General features: G+C 41.8%; 1 protein-coding gene across 2 annotated transcripts in view; it reads left to right on the top strand.

Moving 5' to 3' along the window:
- Nucleotides 1–17026, top strand: part of LOC126267533 (glutamic acid-rich protein-like) — a 477667-nt gene that overhangs the window by 445083 nt on the left and 15558 nt on the right. The window lies entirely within an intron of this gene.

Below are 17026 nucleotides of genomic sequence, written 5' to 3' on the forward strand. Positions count from 1 at the left end.
AGTCTGTACTAAATAGAAGCACCTATCCCCATGCAAAACCAGCCATGCCCTGAGGAAGGCCATTGCAATTCGGCTGAAATGTTGGTTTTAGTTTATTATTATTGTTACTTTTTAGCAATGACACGGCATAATACCCAGAAGAATTTTAATCACTATAACTTTGGTACCATTGTAATCCCCTAGTGACCTGTTTGTTGCTGCTTCTTTCAATGTGCAACATCTGACTGGTCCATCGAGAATGAGTGGCGGACAGTGGAGGGTTCAAATGTCACTGGGCCGAAGGCAAAAGAGGGAACGGGCCACATAGGTGGCTCCTTATGTCTTAGCAACAGGTACAAGTTGCTACCCATACTTCTGACAATACTTATGAGCCAGCAGGGAATGCCTCTTCTGTTGGCCAGTAGCCTACTTTCCTGCCCAGTCCAGACAAGTACAGAGGTCATGTAGGCTAGTAATTTGGAGCTCCAGTATTAGGCAGATGATGGAGCCAAAGTTGTTCCACAGAATGTGAAAACACAGGTGGGCAAGGAGCTGGTATTGTCACAGTGTGAAATTCCATTTCCCACTGAAGTGTAGAGCAGGAAATTTTGAATTTCATGTCAGATTTTTTACCTCGTGAAGGAAAACATGGCCAATATAATGTGACATTGTTTACACCACAAGCAAAACATAGGAGCCACCATAATGTATTATGTTAAACTATATTTATTTGGTGGCTTTTTCTTCCTAGCAGAGTAAGTAGTATGAATTTAAGCTGCATCAGAGCATCAGCAAATTGAGGATTTCTCGAAAATGCTTCATTTTAGATAAAATTTGTTATAATAAAATTACAGGAAGCTACATATTGGTAGGTAAAGGCTTTCTGTAGTTTATCTTCTTAGTGTTATAACTTGTTTGCTACAAAAATATACCATTTCAATCCTACAGCACAATGATATCCTATCGAAAGCACATCTTTTTGGTGCAGTTAGCATATTAAGTATCAAATTATGACACCTTTAGATTCAGTCTTTCTGCGCTGTATTCCACATATGAGGGCATTGTAGCAGTGCTGCAGCTGTCGCGCAGTTGATAGTGTCATGAGCTCAGTTGTGATGAAAAAGGTAGTAGGTTTGCATCCATCTCTTTCCCTTTTTTTGTGTGTGTTTCCTTAAAGATTCTGGGCCCATTTTAATCATTTAATGGGAACATTATCTCAGTAGTCAATGTTATTTCTTATAAGTAATGTGCAGTATTTGCTGCAAATCTTATTTGAAAGGCTAAAGATTAGAATGTTTCCCCATGGCCATAGGTCTCAACAAGATTGCTAGTCTATGCCTAAAGTAAACACAAATTACAGTGTACAGTTTTGCTATTATGAAACTATCTGTAAAATATGTATACCTACCTGTGGGCTTATGCACTGGCTCATGCTTGTATATTGCCAGGAAATATTTTTTCAATTATAGGTTGCAGTTTTGAAAAAAAATCTGCTCTTCCATTTGCATGAAATTACAGAACATATCTCGATCTTTAAATATGTTTATGAAGTATGTTATTTCACAGTTTTGGTAGTCATTGCAACACTGAGAACATAGATATTGTGCATGCACAAAATGACCTCAACTGTATTCAATTTAAAACCAAATTTGGGATGAACATTTGCGTGAGTTAATGAATAACTGACCACAATCTATTGGTTATGAACTCTACATTAAAACTGAAGAAATTGCAAAAAGGTGGGAATTTAAGGAGATGGGACCTGGATAAACTGACTAAACTAGAGATTCAGGGACAGCATAAGGGAACAATTGACAGGAATGGGGGAAAGAAATACAGTAGAAGACGAATGGGTAGCTCTGAGGGATGAAGTAGAGGAGGCAGCAGATGATCAAGTAGGTAAAAAGACGATGGCTAGTAGAAATCCCTGGGTATCAGAAGAAATATTGAATTTAATTGCTGAAAGGAGACAATATAAAAATGCAGTAAATGAAGCAGACAAAAAGGAATACAAACTGCTCAAAAATGAGATCAACAGGAAGTGCAAAATGCCTAAGCAGGCATGGCTAGAGGACAAATGTAAGGACGTAGAGGCTTATCTCACTAGGGGTAAGATAGATACTGCCTACAGGAAAATGAAAGAGACCCTTGGAGAAAACAGAGCCACTTGTCTGAATAATAAGAGCTTGGATGGAAACACAGTTCTAAGCAAAGAGGGGAAAGCAGAAAGGTGGAAGGAGTATATAGAGGGTCTATACAAGGGCGCGGTACTTGAGGACAATTTTACTGAAATGGAAGAGGATGTAGATGAAGATGAAATGGGAAATACGATACTGCGTGAAGAGTTTGACAGAGCACTGAAAGACCTGAGTCGAAACAAGGCTCCGGGAGTAGACAACATTCCATTAGAACTACTGGCGGCCTTGGGAGAACCAGTCCTGACAAAACTCTACCATCTGGTGAGCAAGATATACGAGACAAGCGAAATACCCTGAGACATCAAGAAGAATGTAATAATTCCAATCCCAAAGAAAGCAGGTGTTGACAGATGTGAAAATTATCGAACTATCAGTTTAATAAGTCACAGCTGCAAAATACTGACACAAATTCTTTACAGACGAATGGAAAAACTGGTAGAAGCCAGCCTCGGGGAAGATCAGTTTGGATTCTGTAGAAATGTTGGAACACATGAGGCAATACTGACCTTACGACTTATCCTAGAAGAAAGATTAAGGAAAGGCAAACCTATGTTACTAGCATTTGTAGACTTAGAGAAAGCTTTTGACAGTGTTGACTGGAATACTCTCTTTCAAATTCTGAAGGTGGCACAGGTAAAATACAGGGATCGAAAGGCTATTTACAATTTGTACAGAAACCAGATAGCAGTTATGAGTTGAGGGGCATGAAAGGGAAGCAGTGGTTGGGGAGGGAGTGAGACAGGGTTGTAGCCTCTCCCCGAAGTTATTCAATCTGTATATTGAGCAAGCAGTCAAGGAAACAAAAGAAAAATTCGGAGTAGGTGTTAAAATCCATGGAGAAGAAATAAAACCTTTGAGGTTCGCCGATGACATTGTAATTCTGTCAGAGACAGCAAAGGACTTGGAAGAGCAGTTGAACGGAATGGACAGTGTCTTTAAAGGAGGATATAAGATGAACATCAACAAAAGCAAAACGGGGATAATGGAATGTAGTCGAATTAAGTCGGGTGATGCTGAGGGAATTAGATTAGGAAATGAGACACTTAAAGTAGTAAATGAGTTTTGCTGTTTGGGGAGCAAAATAACTGATGATGGTCGTAGTAGAGAGGATATAAAATGTAGACTGGCAATGGCAAGGAAAGCGTTTCTGAAGAAGAGAAATTTGTTGACATCGAGTATAGATTTAAGTGTCAGGAAGTCGTTTCTGAAAGTATTTGTATGGAGTGTAGCCCTGTATTGAAGTGAAACATGGACAATAAATAGTTTGGACAAGAAGAGAATAGAAGCTTTCGAAATGTGGTGCTACAGAAGAATGTTGAAGGTTAGGTGGGTAGATCACGTAACTAATGAGGAGGTATTGAATAGGATTGGGGAGAAGAGAAGTTTGTGGCACAACTTGACTAGAAGAAGGGATCGGTTGGTAGGACATGTCCTGATGTGTCAAGGGATCACAAATTTAGCATTGGAGGGCAGCGTGGAGGGTAAAAATCAGAGATGGAGACCGAGAGATGAATACACTAAGCAAATACAGAAGGATGTAGGTTGCAGTAAGTACTGGGAGATGAAGGTGCTTGCACAGGATAGATTAGCATGGAGAGCTGCATCAAATCAGTCTCAGGACTGAAGACAACAACAACAACAACAACAACAACAAATAACTTGTACGTATCTCAGATTGCTGTACAGCATTATGCAATGTTTTTCAAACAGTAATTTGCTGTTCAAGCCATTAATGAGACCAAAGTCTTCTTCATGATTTTCTCCGCTCTTCTTTGAAAGTCACTTATAGCAGTTATTTTACATGCATTGATTCTTGTAAAGGAGCTGTGCTGTTTGCAAGGCAAATAAAACCAACCATGGCCAAGGAAGAGTGCAGAGAGCACAGATCATTATCATTGTTAACCAGCCCATCCCGTTGGAATTTTTCCATGGTCTTTATTTCCCTAATAGGGGTATTAGTACTTTTTTTCCTTTTCCCCATACAATACCAATGTTACAAGGGTCCTTCTGTTCAGTATCCTTGAACTGCATCACAGCTTCTCTTCCATGGATTTCAGTCAATTGAGTCAAAAATGATAAGACACTTTTCTTGTTGCTGTGGAATAACACATGCAGAGAAGTTGAACTCAATGTATTTTCTGTATTGACATTCTATGAATGACATGTTACCCCTCAGCATGTGCCGAAGGCATGCTTTCTCCATATATTAGATGCCCTGTCTATGTTAACTTTAATTGCCGTATCCTGTGTGAGGATGGCTTTAGGGAAATAGCAAACAGGGCCGGTAACAATGCCAGTGTGCACTCAGAATATTTGCTAGGTGATCTCCATCCAATATGTGGAGGAGGCACTGCCGGCGGCTGTCAAGTGCGCTGACTGCAACCAGCTGCACATAGTGGCACACACCGGTGCAAATAACAGTTGCCACTTGGCTCCTGAAGTCTTCCTCAATCCCTTTCAGTGGGTGGCTGATTTGGTGTAGCTTACTAGCATCACACATGCGGTGAAAGATAAGCTTACTGTTTGTAGCATCGTACCCAGGTTGATCACAGTCCTCTGATTTGGAATGGAGTGGAAGATCTAACAGAGTCCCAGATAATTTTGCGACAGTATCAGATGTGAATTTCTAGACCTCCACTATCAGGTGGAGAATTGTAGGGTTCTCATTGACAGGTCAGGCATGCACTACAAACAGGTAGCAGCTACAATGGTAGCTGAGTATGTGTGATGGGCACAATATTTTTTTTTTTTTTTTTAAAGTTAGATGAACACCCCCTTGGGAGCAAGAGATGAATTGCCTGCCATAATTGAAGATACATCAGCCACAGTTCTCTCAGAGAATTCTTTATCTAGCAGATCGGATACAGAAAAGGTTAATATGATATTATTAATCTACAGGAGCATCCAAGGGAGGGTCCAAGAATTAGTATCGTTTATTGAAGGCTATAATGCCCACATAGTGTTAGGAACAGAAAGGTGGTTGGGGCTGTAAGTGAAAAGCAGCGAACTCCTTAGTTCAGTTTGGAATATTTGTTGTAAGAGTAGGTTACCTGCCAACAGTGACAGCATATTTATCGCAGTAAAGAATTCAATAATATCTAGTGACGTTATCACGGATTCCAAATGTGAATCCATCTGGGTGAAATTAATCAACAAATGTTGGTCAAAAATAGTAATTGATTGCTTTTATAATATGCCTGGATCAGGAGCTGTGGTGGTAGAACGCTTCAGAGAGAACTGATGTTGCCGTTAATGGGGAGTGATTTCAATGTGCCAGGTATAGATTGGGAGAGTCATGTTATCAAAATTGGTTCCAGAGACAGGCAATTTGTTTGACATTATTCAGAATGTCTTGTCCAAAAATTACATTGAGCAGGTAATTGAGAACCACCTCATGAAGGTAACATCTTAGACCTCCTAAAATCAAATGGACCTGAACTTGTCAAATCCGTTAACGTAGAGGAAGATATCAGCGATCGGAAAGCTGTCATAGCAACTGACTACATGTATTACAACGAATGTTAAAAAATGTAGATAAACAAACTGCAGAGTATTTGAGTAGTCAAGAGATGATCACGAAGTCGTGGAGCACAAATGAAAAAAAATTTAAAAGGATTGTTCATTGACCTTCGATATGTGTGTACTGAGCAATGTCTTAAGGCACAGGAAAGTCCTGGCATGGTTTAATAACCATGTTAGAGAACTGCTACATAAGCAAAGAGAGCTTCATCACAGATCCAAGAGAAGTTAAAACCTATCTGACAAACCAAAGCCAAACGAAATGAAAATGAGTGGAAGGTGAACAATGAGACAAACATTCAGTAACTTTGAAAGTAAAGTTTTGTCAATTAATCTGACTAAAAATCCTAAGAGGTTTTTTCTTCAAGTGAAATCAGCAAGCATTTCAAAATTAATCATTTGGTCACTCAGGGACCATGCTAGCACAGAAAAGGGAGATAGCAAAGAGGGGGACAAAATACTGAATTTGATCTTCCAAAGTTGTTTAACCATGGAAGATTTAATAGGGTCTCTGCTTTCAATCAGTGTACAAATGTTGAAATGGCAGAATCAGAGATAATTGATCATGAAATAGAAAAGCAACTACTATCGCTTAGTAGCAGAAAGGCATCAGAACCAGGTGATATACCTGTAAGATTCTACAAACATTATGCAAAAGAACTTGCTCCACTTCCAGTAGCAGTTCAATTAATGTAGTTCACTAGAGTAACAAAATATGTAGTGACTGGAAAGAAACTCAGGTAATTCCCGTTTTCAAGAACGGTCATAGAACAGAAGCACATAATTAGAGGCCTATATGTTCAAGAATTATTTTGGAGAATAAAAAAATCTCCATTACTCCACGAGATACATGATGCTGTAGACAATGGCGTTCAGGTAGTTTCTGTGTTCCTTGCCTTCAGGAAGGCATTTGGCCCTGTCCTGCACGGCTGTTTGGTGAAAAGATAAGAGCTTATCAAGTATCGAATCAGACTTGTGACTGGATCTTCCTTGCAGACAGAACTCAACATGCCGCTTTTAATGGAACAAAGTTGATAGATGTGAAGATAATTTCGGGAGTACACCTAGTGAGTGTCATAGGACTGTTGCTGTATACAATGTATGAGGGGTGTTTGAAAAGTCCGTGCAGAAATAAAAACTACTTACGTGTTTGGGGTAAACCTTTTTTTATTTTTCGACATACTCTCCTTTTAGACTTATACACTTTGTCCAATGCTGTTCTAATTTGTTGATCCCTTCCGAATAATAGGAATTGTCCAAGTGTGCAAAATAGCTATTAGTTTGAATAAAATCTTTGTCCTGCCAGCCATTTCTTCAAATTGGGGAACAAACAGTATTCCGAGGGAACCAAGTCTGGAGAATAGGGTGGGGGAGGGGGGGGGGGGGAGTGAAACAAGTTGGAATCCTCTTTACATTAATTTTGTGACCACAACTGCTGAGGTGTGTGCTGGTGCATTGTTGTGATGGAAAAGGACTCTTCTGCAGTCCAATCGTCAGCATTTTTCTTGCACCTCGGATTTCAAACGGTCCAAAAACAATTAATAATATGCACCTGTAATAGTTTTACTTTTTTCCAGATAGTCGATGAGGATTATCCCTTGCGAATCCCAAAAGACAGTCGCCATAACCTTTCCAGGCAATTAACTGATCTTTGCCTTTTTGGTGCAGATTATCCCTTGTTTAGATTGTTGTTTGGTCTCAGCAATATAGTAATCTATCTATGTTTTATCCACAGTGACAAAACGATGCTTAAAGTCCTATGGATTCTTTCTGAACAGCTGCAAATCATCCTTGCAACACTTGACATGATTCTGTTTTTGGTCAAGCGTGAGCAATTGCAGAACCCATCTTGCTGATAGCTTTCTCATGTCCAAATGCTTATGCAAAATGTTACGAACCCATTCATTTGAGATGGCCACAGCACTAGCAATCTCACGCACCTTAACCCTTCTGTCATTCATCACCATATCAAGGATTTTATCAGTGATTTCTGGAGTTGTAACCTCCACTTGGCATCCAGAATGTTCAGCATCACTTGTGCCCACATGGTCACTCCGAAACTTTTGAAACCATTTATAAATTGTTCTAATCGAAGGTGCAGAGTCACCGTAATGTTTATCAAGCTTCTCTTTACTCTCCTGAGGCGTTTTGCCTTTCATAAAGTAATGTTTAATCACCAAATGAAATTCTTCTTGGTCCATTTTTTTACAATTACTTGACTTCCTTGATTCACACGAATGCCAAACACAAAGAAATAGGCCCAGATGGCTGAAACTTGGTGTGTGTTTTTTCCAAAGATGCTATTAACTAAACATGACCTTGATATGTGCCGGTGGTACCATGTCTTGGACTTTGCACGGACTTTTCAAGCGCCCCTCGTGCATAAATGATCTAGTAGGAACCATTGAAATCCCTTTAAGGCTGTTTGCAGATAATACGATTGTCTGTAAGAAAGTAGTAATGATAGAAGACAGTATCAGTTTGCAGAATGACCTGCAGAGAATTGATAAATGTGCAGGCTCTGTCAGCTGACCTTAATGTGAATAAATGTAACATACTGCATATACATAGGAAAAGAAACTCTCTCTGCTATACAACTACACTATTGATGACAAACTTCTGGAAACAGTATCTACTGTAAAATATCTAGGAGTAGCTATCCAGAGTGACCTTAAGTAGTATGGCCATTTTAAACAAGTAGTGGTAAAAGCAGGTGCCAGACTGAGATTGATAGGAAGTATCTTGAGGAAATGTAACTCAACCATGAAAGAAGTGTCTTGTAAGCCACTTACTTGACCAATTCTTGAGTACTGTTCATCAGTCTGGGAGTCTTGCCAGGTGGGACTGATAAAAGAGAGAGAGAAGATCCAACAAACAGTGGTGCATTTCACCACAGAGTCATTGGTCAGTGTGAGAGCGTTACAGAGATGATCAACAAACTCCAGTGGCAGATGCCACAAGAGAGGCATTGTAATAATAAGTTTATTGCAGCCAAATAGCTATACAAGTTTGATTTACAATGATGATAACACACAAAATTAGAAATTTTATATATTGTGGTGTGCATAGTCACTTATTGACCATCTCCTTTTAAGTACAGAGTTCCATGTGGTAACGTTTGCATATTTGACGACACAGCTTACACGTGCACATTGTGTTTGGTTCATGGTATGATGCGTTGTTCCAAATAAGTTGGTGGAAACCGTGGACCACCATTCTAGTTATAATGTGTCTCATTTCCAAGTTTTCCTTTGTCCAAGTTTCATCAGTCATGGTGTCTGTGCTTAAAAATTCTGGAGGTAAATCTTCCCTTTTTTCCTTCAGTGCTTTTTGTAGACTTTTCGAAGCACTACTTCTGGGTAGCATCAGGTTTGTCTTCAACGAAGGATTCCCTTGCCAGAAGATGCACAGGTCTGGATTGTGTTGTTTTGAACACTCCAATTGTATTCTTTATATAGGTCACCTTTACCCTTTCTAGTGTCATTACCTTTTCACTGTGAGATGTGGTCCAATAATTTCTACGTCATACATCAGTATTGGGAAGATTTTGGCTCTCATGGATAGCCATTGTCGCCTGCATTGCTTTCTCTGTTACAACCATTGTGAAACACTTTGCAGTTGTTTGTAGTGTACCCTTAGGTACCTGACGTCTGGTACAATTCTCAGTTTTCTCTCCCATATGGAGATCTCACCTGATGCGGGTGCTCTTCCGCTATTTCAGAGCACCATCATTTCTGTTTTTGCCACATTTGTTTTGAGGCTGTGTTAGATGCACCAGTTGCCCATATCATTTATTGTTTCTTCAACAATGGAAAATACAGGATGTATAACTATGTTATGAAAAGGATAGTTGCTATTCACCATGCAGCGGAGATGCAGAGACGCAGATAGGCACAACAAAAAACTGCCACAAAATGAGCTTTTGGCCAACAAGGCCTTTGTCAGAGATAGAACACACACACACACACACACACACACACACACACACACAGTCTCTGGCTGTTTGGCTGCTGAGGCCACATTGCAAGCAGCAGTGCATGATGGGAGATGCAATTGGGTGGTGGGGGTAGGGAGAAGGCTGAGGCAGAGAGGAGGAGGTTTAGCAGGGTTGGGATGGAGGACGGTAAAGTGCAGTTAGGGAGCATACAGAGACGAGATGGAAAGATGGTAGGGCAGCTAGATGCAGTTAGGAGTTTAGACAGAGGGCAGGGGAGGGTTAGTGGAAAAGGAAAGAAGTAAAAATTCTGTGGGTGCATTGGTGGAATCGAGGACTGTGTAGTGCTGGTATGGGAACAGGAAAGGGGCTACAGGGGTAAGGACAAAGACTAACGAAAGTTGAGACCAGGAGGGTTACAGGAACAGAGGATGTATTGCAGGGAGAGTTTCCACTTATTCACTTCAGAAAAGCTGGTGTTGGTGGGAAGGATCCAGATGGCACAGGCTGTGAAGCAGTAACTGGAATGAAGAATGTTATGTTGGGCAGTGTGCCCAGCAGTAGGATGGTCCAGCTGTTTCTTGTCCACAGCTTGTCTGTGGTCATTCATGCCGATATACAGCTTGTTGATTGTCATAACCATGTAGAATGCAGCACAGTGGCTGCAGCTCAGCTTGTAGATCACATGAATGGTTTCATTGGTAGCCTTGTCATGATGGGGCAGGTAATGCCTGTGAGCGGACTGGAGTAAGTGGTGGTGAGAGGATGTATGGGACAGGTCTTCCATCTTGGTCTACTACAGGGATGTGAGCCATGAGGTAAGAGGTTGGGAGCAGGAGTTGTGTAGGGATGGATGAGCATATTGTGTAGGTTCAGTGGGTGGTGGAATATCGCTGTGGAAGGGGTGGGAAGGGTATTGAGGAGGAAATTTCTCATTTCAGGGCACGATGAGAGGTAGTCAAAACCCTGGCAAAGAATGTGATTCATATTAACAGAATCTTCCATCGGTTCTTGGTAGAACAACATTATAATAATAAATGAAAAGCACGAGTTTGCTTTTGTTCTACAATATTATTCAGTTGCTCCTATCCTCAGTGCTACTGAGTCACAAAAGGAATGCTCTTATGTGGCTGGACGGTGCAACCTTTGGAGGTGGAGGGTGACTGGAGAGGTAACGCATGGGTGATCTGTTTTTCTACAAAGTTTAAACGATAATTACAGTATGTATAGGCCTCACTGAGACCCTTGGTGTATTTTCGAGAGGGACTACTCATAATTACAACAATGGCCACAGGTGGCTAGGCTGTTGGAAGGGGGTTTCTTGATATGGAATGGGTGGCAGCTGTCAAAGTGGAGGTATTGCTGGTAGTTGTTAGGTTTGATATGGACAGAGATAGTGATGTACCCATCTTTGAGGTGGAGTCCGACAACAAGGAAGGTGGATTGTTGAGTTGAATACGACCAGTTGAAGCAAATGCGGGAGAAGGTGTGAGTCTGTGGAGGAATGTGGATAGGATGTTCTCACTTTCAATCCAGATCATGAAGACATCATCAGTGAATCTGAACCAGGTGAGGGGTCTGGGATTCAGGGTGTTTAGGAAGGATTCCTGTAGATGGCCTATGAAAAGGTTGGCATAGGATGGTGCCATGTGAGTGCCCTCAGCTGTACCCTGAAGTGCCTTCAAATGAGAAGTAATTGTGGGTGGGGATAGAGTCAGTCATGGTGATTAGGAAGGAGGTTTCAGGTTCGGAATCCACCAGTAATTGGGAAAGATAGGGGCATTAGGGATGTTAGTGTAAAGGGAGGTGGCATTGGTAGTGACGAGCAGGGTCTCATGTGGTAAAGGAACAGGAACTGTGGAGAGTCGATCAAGGAAATGGTCGGTATCTTATATAGGTTCTGGGTAATAGGTTGAAGGTGTTGGTCTACTAGAACAGAGATTTTCTCAGATGGAGCACAACAACTGGCCACAATGGGTCATCCTGGGTGGTTGGGTTTATGAACTTTAGGAAGCATGAAGGAGGTGGGGGTGCAGGGAGTGGTAGGGGTAAGTAGAGATATGGACTCTGGGTTGAGGTTCTGGGATGGGCCTATGGATTTGAGGAGAGAAAGGAGGTCCTGCTGGATTTCTGGAATGGAGTCACTCTGGCAGGGTTTGTAGGTGGATGAATCTGACAGCTGGTGGAGCCCTTCCACCAGGTTATCCATGCGGTTCAAAACAAGGATGGTGGAGCCTTTGCAGCAGGTAGGATTACAAGGTTAGGATAAGTTTTTAGATGGTGAATTGTGGTTCTTTCCATGAAGTAAGTTTAGTTTGCATGTGTAGGGATTTGGGAAATGATGATGAGGCAAGGTTCGAGGTCAAGAAATTCTAGAAAGTTAGCAGAGGGTGATTTGGTGAGTTGTGGGAGTGGATCACGATTTGATGGCAGAGTCAACTGATTCAGGCAGGGCTCAAAATTGGTCTTTGGTTGAACATGATTGGTAGGATGGGTGGGGAAAAAGTTTTTCTACTGTATGGACCAGAAGGAGGAGAGAAGATCTTTAACAAGTCCTGCTTGATTGAATTTGGGAATGAGGCAAAAGAAAAGGCCTGTGGAAAGGATTGATACTTCTGCAGGGCTAAGGCTTTTGGAGGAAAGGACCATGACTATGTTTCAGGTCTGTTCAGTTTCAGATTCTGTATGGTAGTGGGAGGGAGTTTTTGAGGGTGAGGTAAATGTAGTAAGTCTGCAGGTATTGTTTGTCAGCTATGACATGATGTGGGGGAGGTTTGGAGGCTGTCGTATTGGAGGTGGGTAGTGGTAGTCCAAGGCGGGAGCAGGGCAGGGCTCAAAATTGGTCTTTGGTTGAACATGATTGGTAGGATGGGTGGGGAAAAAGTTTTTCTACTGTATGGACCAGAAGGAGGAGAGAAGATCTTTAACAAGTCCTGCTTGATTGAATTTGGGAATGAGGCAAAAGAAAAGGCCTGTGGAAAGGATTGATACTTCTGCAGGGCTAAGGCTTTTGGAGGAAAGGACCATGACTATGTTTCAGGTCTGTTCAGTTTCAGATTCTGTATGGTAGTGGGAGGGAGTTTTTGAGGGTGAGGTAAATGTAGTAAGTCTGCAGGTATTGTTTGTCAGCTATGACATGATGTGGGGGAGGTTTGGAGGCTGTCGTATTGGAGGTGGGTAGTGGTAGTCCAAGGCGGGAGCAGGGAATGAAAAGGGTGGAAAGTTTTTTTGAGGTGGCATTGTCCAATGGATTTCAAGCCTACAACCACCTTCCTAATCACCAGGACCAACTAGATCCTCACACACAATCACTTCTCCTTTGAAGGCATTAGCTACAAACAAATCCAGGGTATGGCTATCGGCACTTGCTTGGCACCATCCAATGCCAACCTATTTATGTGCCATCTAGAGTAATCCTTCCTAAACACCCAGAAACCCAGACCTTTCACCAGGTTCAGATTCATTGATAACATCTTCATGATCTAGGTCGAGGGTGAGGATATCGTATCTGCATTCCTCCACACCCTAAACACCTTCTCCCCCATTCACTCAACCTGACAAGCTACCTTCCTCACTGTTGACCTCCACCTCAAGGGTGGCTACATCAGTACATCTGTCATTATCAAACCTACCAACCACCAGCAATAACTTCACTTCAAAAGCTGCGACCAATTCCACACTAAAGAAGTAACTTCCACACAACCTAGCTACCCTGGTCATTGCATCTGTAGTGACGAGCACTTACTGTCAAAATACACCAAGGACCTCACTGTGGCCTTCACAGACCATAATTATCCTCCCAACCTTGTACAAAAACAAATCTTCCATGCCTTATCTTTCCAGTCTCCCACCACCTCCAAAGTCCCACCGTCCAGCCACAGAGGAGCATTCTCTTCGTGACTCTGTAGCACCCAGGACTGGAGCAACTGAATCACATTCTCCTCCAGTGTTTCGACTACCTCTCATTGTGCCCTGAAATGAGGACAGTGCTACCCATTACTCTTCCCACACCTCCCACAGTGGTATTCTGCTGCCCACCATACTTATACAACATCCTCATCCATCCCAACACAATTTCTACTCCCAACTCCATATCTCATGGCTCACATCCCTGTAATAGGCAAGACCTGTCCCATACATCCTCCCACGATCACTGACTCTGGTCCGGTCAAAAGTATCACCTACCCCATCATGTAGAGCTACCTGTGAAACCAGTCATGTGATCTACAAGCTGAGCTGCAACCACTGAACTGCATTCTACATGGCTATAACAACCAACAAGCTGTCTGTCTGCAAGGATGGTAACCAACAAACTGTGGACAAGAAACAGCTGGACGACCCCACTGCTGAGCATGCCACCAAACACAGTTTTCTTCATTCCAATGATTGCTTCATAGCCTGTGCCAGCTGGATCCTTCCCACGAGCATCAGCTTTTCTGAGTTGCAGAGGTGGGACCTCTCCCTGCAATATATCCTACTTTCAAGACACCCTCCTGGCATCAACCTTTGTTTGTCTTTGTCCTCATCCTGTAGCCCTTCCTTGTTCCCATTCCAGCACTGTACTGTTCTCTATTCCACCAATGCACCCACAGCCTTTTTATCTCTCTCCTTTTTCACAAACCCTCCCTCACCCTCTGTCTAACATCCCAACTGTACCTAGCTGCCCTACCCTCTTTCCACTTTGTCCTTGTATGCTTCCACAGACATCACTTTACTGTCCTGCATCCCTACCCTGCTAACCCTCCACATCCCTGCCTTAGCCTCCTCCCTAACCCCACCACCCAGTTTCATCTCCCATCCTGAGCTGCTGTTCGTAGTGTGGCCTCAGCAGCAAGAGATTGTGGTCATGAGTGTGTAAGTTACATTTCTGGTGTGTGCATGTGTGTGTGTGTTTTATGAAGGCCTTGTCAACCTAAACCTCATTTTCTGACAGGTTATTGCTTGTTGTAACTTTTTTCAATGTCCTTTTCGCCTATTACAATATCATCTGCATGTGCATGCAAGATTACACCCTCCCATTAGGGTATTCTTACAATTTCTTCTGTGGCAAGGATAAACAACAGAGGGCTAAGTGAGTCTCCCTGAAGTATTCTGATTAGAGTATCAGCTCTGATAGGGGGAAGTTGTCCAAGATCCTTATTTCGTTCCATCGCAATATTGCAGTTATCGTTAATGTCAATACGTTGTTTTCATTTAGGGTTTCCTCTAGTTTTTTGGCCACTAATTTTCTGTTTATAAAGTCAAAGACTTAAGTGAAGTCTATAAATACTACATAAAACTTTCACCCGTCTTCAATGGCTTCCCATACTCTCTTTAGCAGGGGTTCTATTTGGGTCAGAGCTGATCTTCCTTTCGTAAATCCCATTTGGCTTTTGGGTAGGTATTCATCGATTGTTTACTTTATTCTTTCTGTTATTACTTTTCCGAATACTTTGAAAGGTAAATTGTCTAGGGCTATATGCCTCTGTATTTGCTAGGGTCTATGGGGTCTCCATTCCCTTTATATGGCACTTGTACTATTGACTGTCTCCACTGTTCTGGAATGGACGCTGTTTCTATGCACCTATTGTAAAGTTTTGTCCACATTGGCATTAGTATTTGGGCAGTGTCTTTTAAATATTCACTATAAAGCCTGTTAGGGCTTGCAGCCTTTTTGTTCTTTGTGCTGTTAATAGCATCTTTGACCTCTTCTGTGGCCATTTGGATCCTTTCCACAGTTGCTTGTACCATTGCATCCTGTCTGACCTATAGTCCTTCCTTGTTCAGTACACTGTCAAAGTGTGTCTCCCATTCTTTCATATCGATGTAATGTGTTTCAGCTCATTTACTGGGGCTTAATGCAATGTATGTGTCTCTTGTGGCGTTCTCCTAGTTTTTTTTCCTTCTCTGCCCCAGAATGATCTCTTCTTTTAGAGTTTTCTTATAGATATATCATCTTTTGGCCTTAGTCCTGAGGCATTCTGCATCACAGAGAGGTTTACTATTGAACTACAAAGAAAGTACTTACCGGGAATAGTGACACAATATATTGCTTCCTGCTGTGTACATCACAAGAAATGACCACTTTGAGAATACTCATTCTTCTTATGCACCATTCAGGAATGGAACAGGGAAAGAGGTATCAGTTAGAGGTGTCACAAGTACCCTCCACCACATTCAATAAGATGGCTTGTAGCAGTACTGCTACACATTCAGATATGATTACAGCTTTTTTTATAGTTAATTTTACTGTCTACTTATTTCTTTACATCACTGGGTAGGTTATGGCTGAATACCGCAATTCTATTTTTCATCTATACTCCATAAATCACTGTGAAGTGTATGGCAGTAGCAAGTACTATGAAGCTGATGTCAGTATGATGAAAGGCTTAAAGAGCTATCTGCATATTGCACGATAATATATTTCATTGTTTGCATTATTTTCTGTTTTCTCCATTATATAATCACCTTGTTTTTTCGATGAATACTGTGTTTCTTTGTTAGCACATCATTTGTGACGTGTAATTTTTGGTGTGATTGGTGTGTTTTCTAGTTTTTATGAAAACTTTAGTTGCAACAGTAATGACAACAGCAGTAAAGTGTGCCTGTTGATTGTTTATAACCTCCCGAGATATTTAAAATTCAGCATTTTTCTGGGTATCCATATATCACATGTGCCTATTGTAGAATTAAGTCTTTCTTCAGATGAAGCAAAAAAATTGTGTAACATTTCATCACTGAAGTTGTGTAATAAAGTCAAATTACATGATTTTCTAAGAAATGTAAAAACAGTACAGTTATCTCGGATCAGTTCAGGTTGAGACTAATGAATTATTTAGGAATAAAGGAGATGACTCACCAAAAGGCAGAGGTGCTGCGTCATTGACAGGAACACAAACAAAAGGTACAGAGCTTAGCTAGCTTTTAGAATGAAATTTCATTCTCAAGCTGTTGGAGAAAAATGCACACAACCACTCCTAAATAATTCATTACTCTCAAACAGTGAGTACGCCCTCCCAATACATGTCAGCTAGTTGGGTGTTGCGAGCTCATATACTAGTCTGTGGAATCGCTTTCCCAGCCTCTGCCACCTGCCTCCTACATCTGCACCCCTAGCTAGCCCACAGACGGCTCCCCACTTTCCCCCAGCCACTAGACGCTTCTCCCCAACCCTCTCCCTGCCTCCCACTGCCTCTCTCCATCCCTCACCCAACTCACCCTGCACCCTCACCTCACAACATCCATACTATCACAGTGGACCAGGAAAAAGCTGGCAGTTGAGTTGACCGATCACAGTGCAAAGGGACAGGTGTGTGTGTGTGTGTGTGTGTGTGTGTGTGTGTGTGTGTGTGTGTTTGTGTGTGTGTGGGCGCACGCACATAAATGTTTCTCCTACAGATTGAAAAAGGAATTTCAT

This window comes from Schistocerca gregaria, chromosome 4 (genome assembly GCF_023897955.1).
Source record: "Schistocerca gregaria isolate iqSchGreg1 chromosome 4, iqSchGreg1.2, whole genome shotgun sequence".
NCBI classification, from domain to species: Eukaryota; Metazoa; Arthropoda; class Insecta; order Orthoptera; family Acrididae; genus Schistocerca; species Schistocerca gregaria.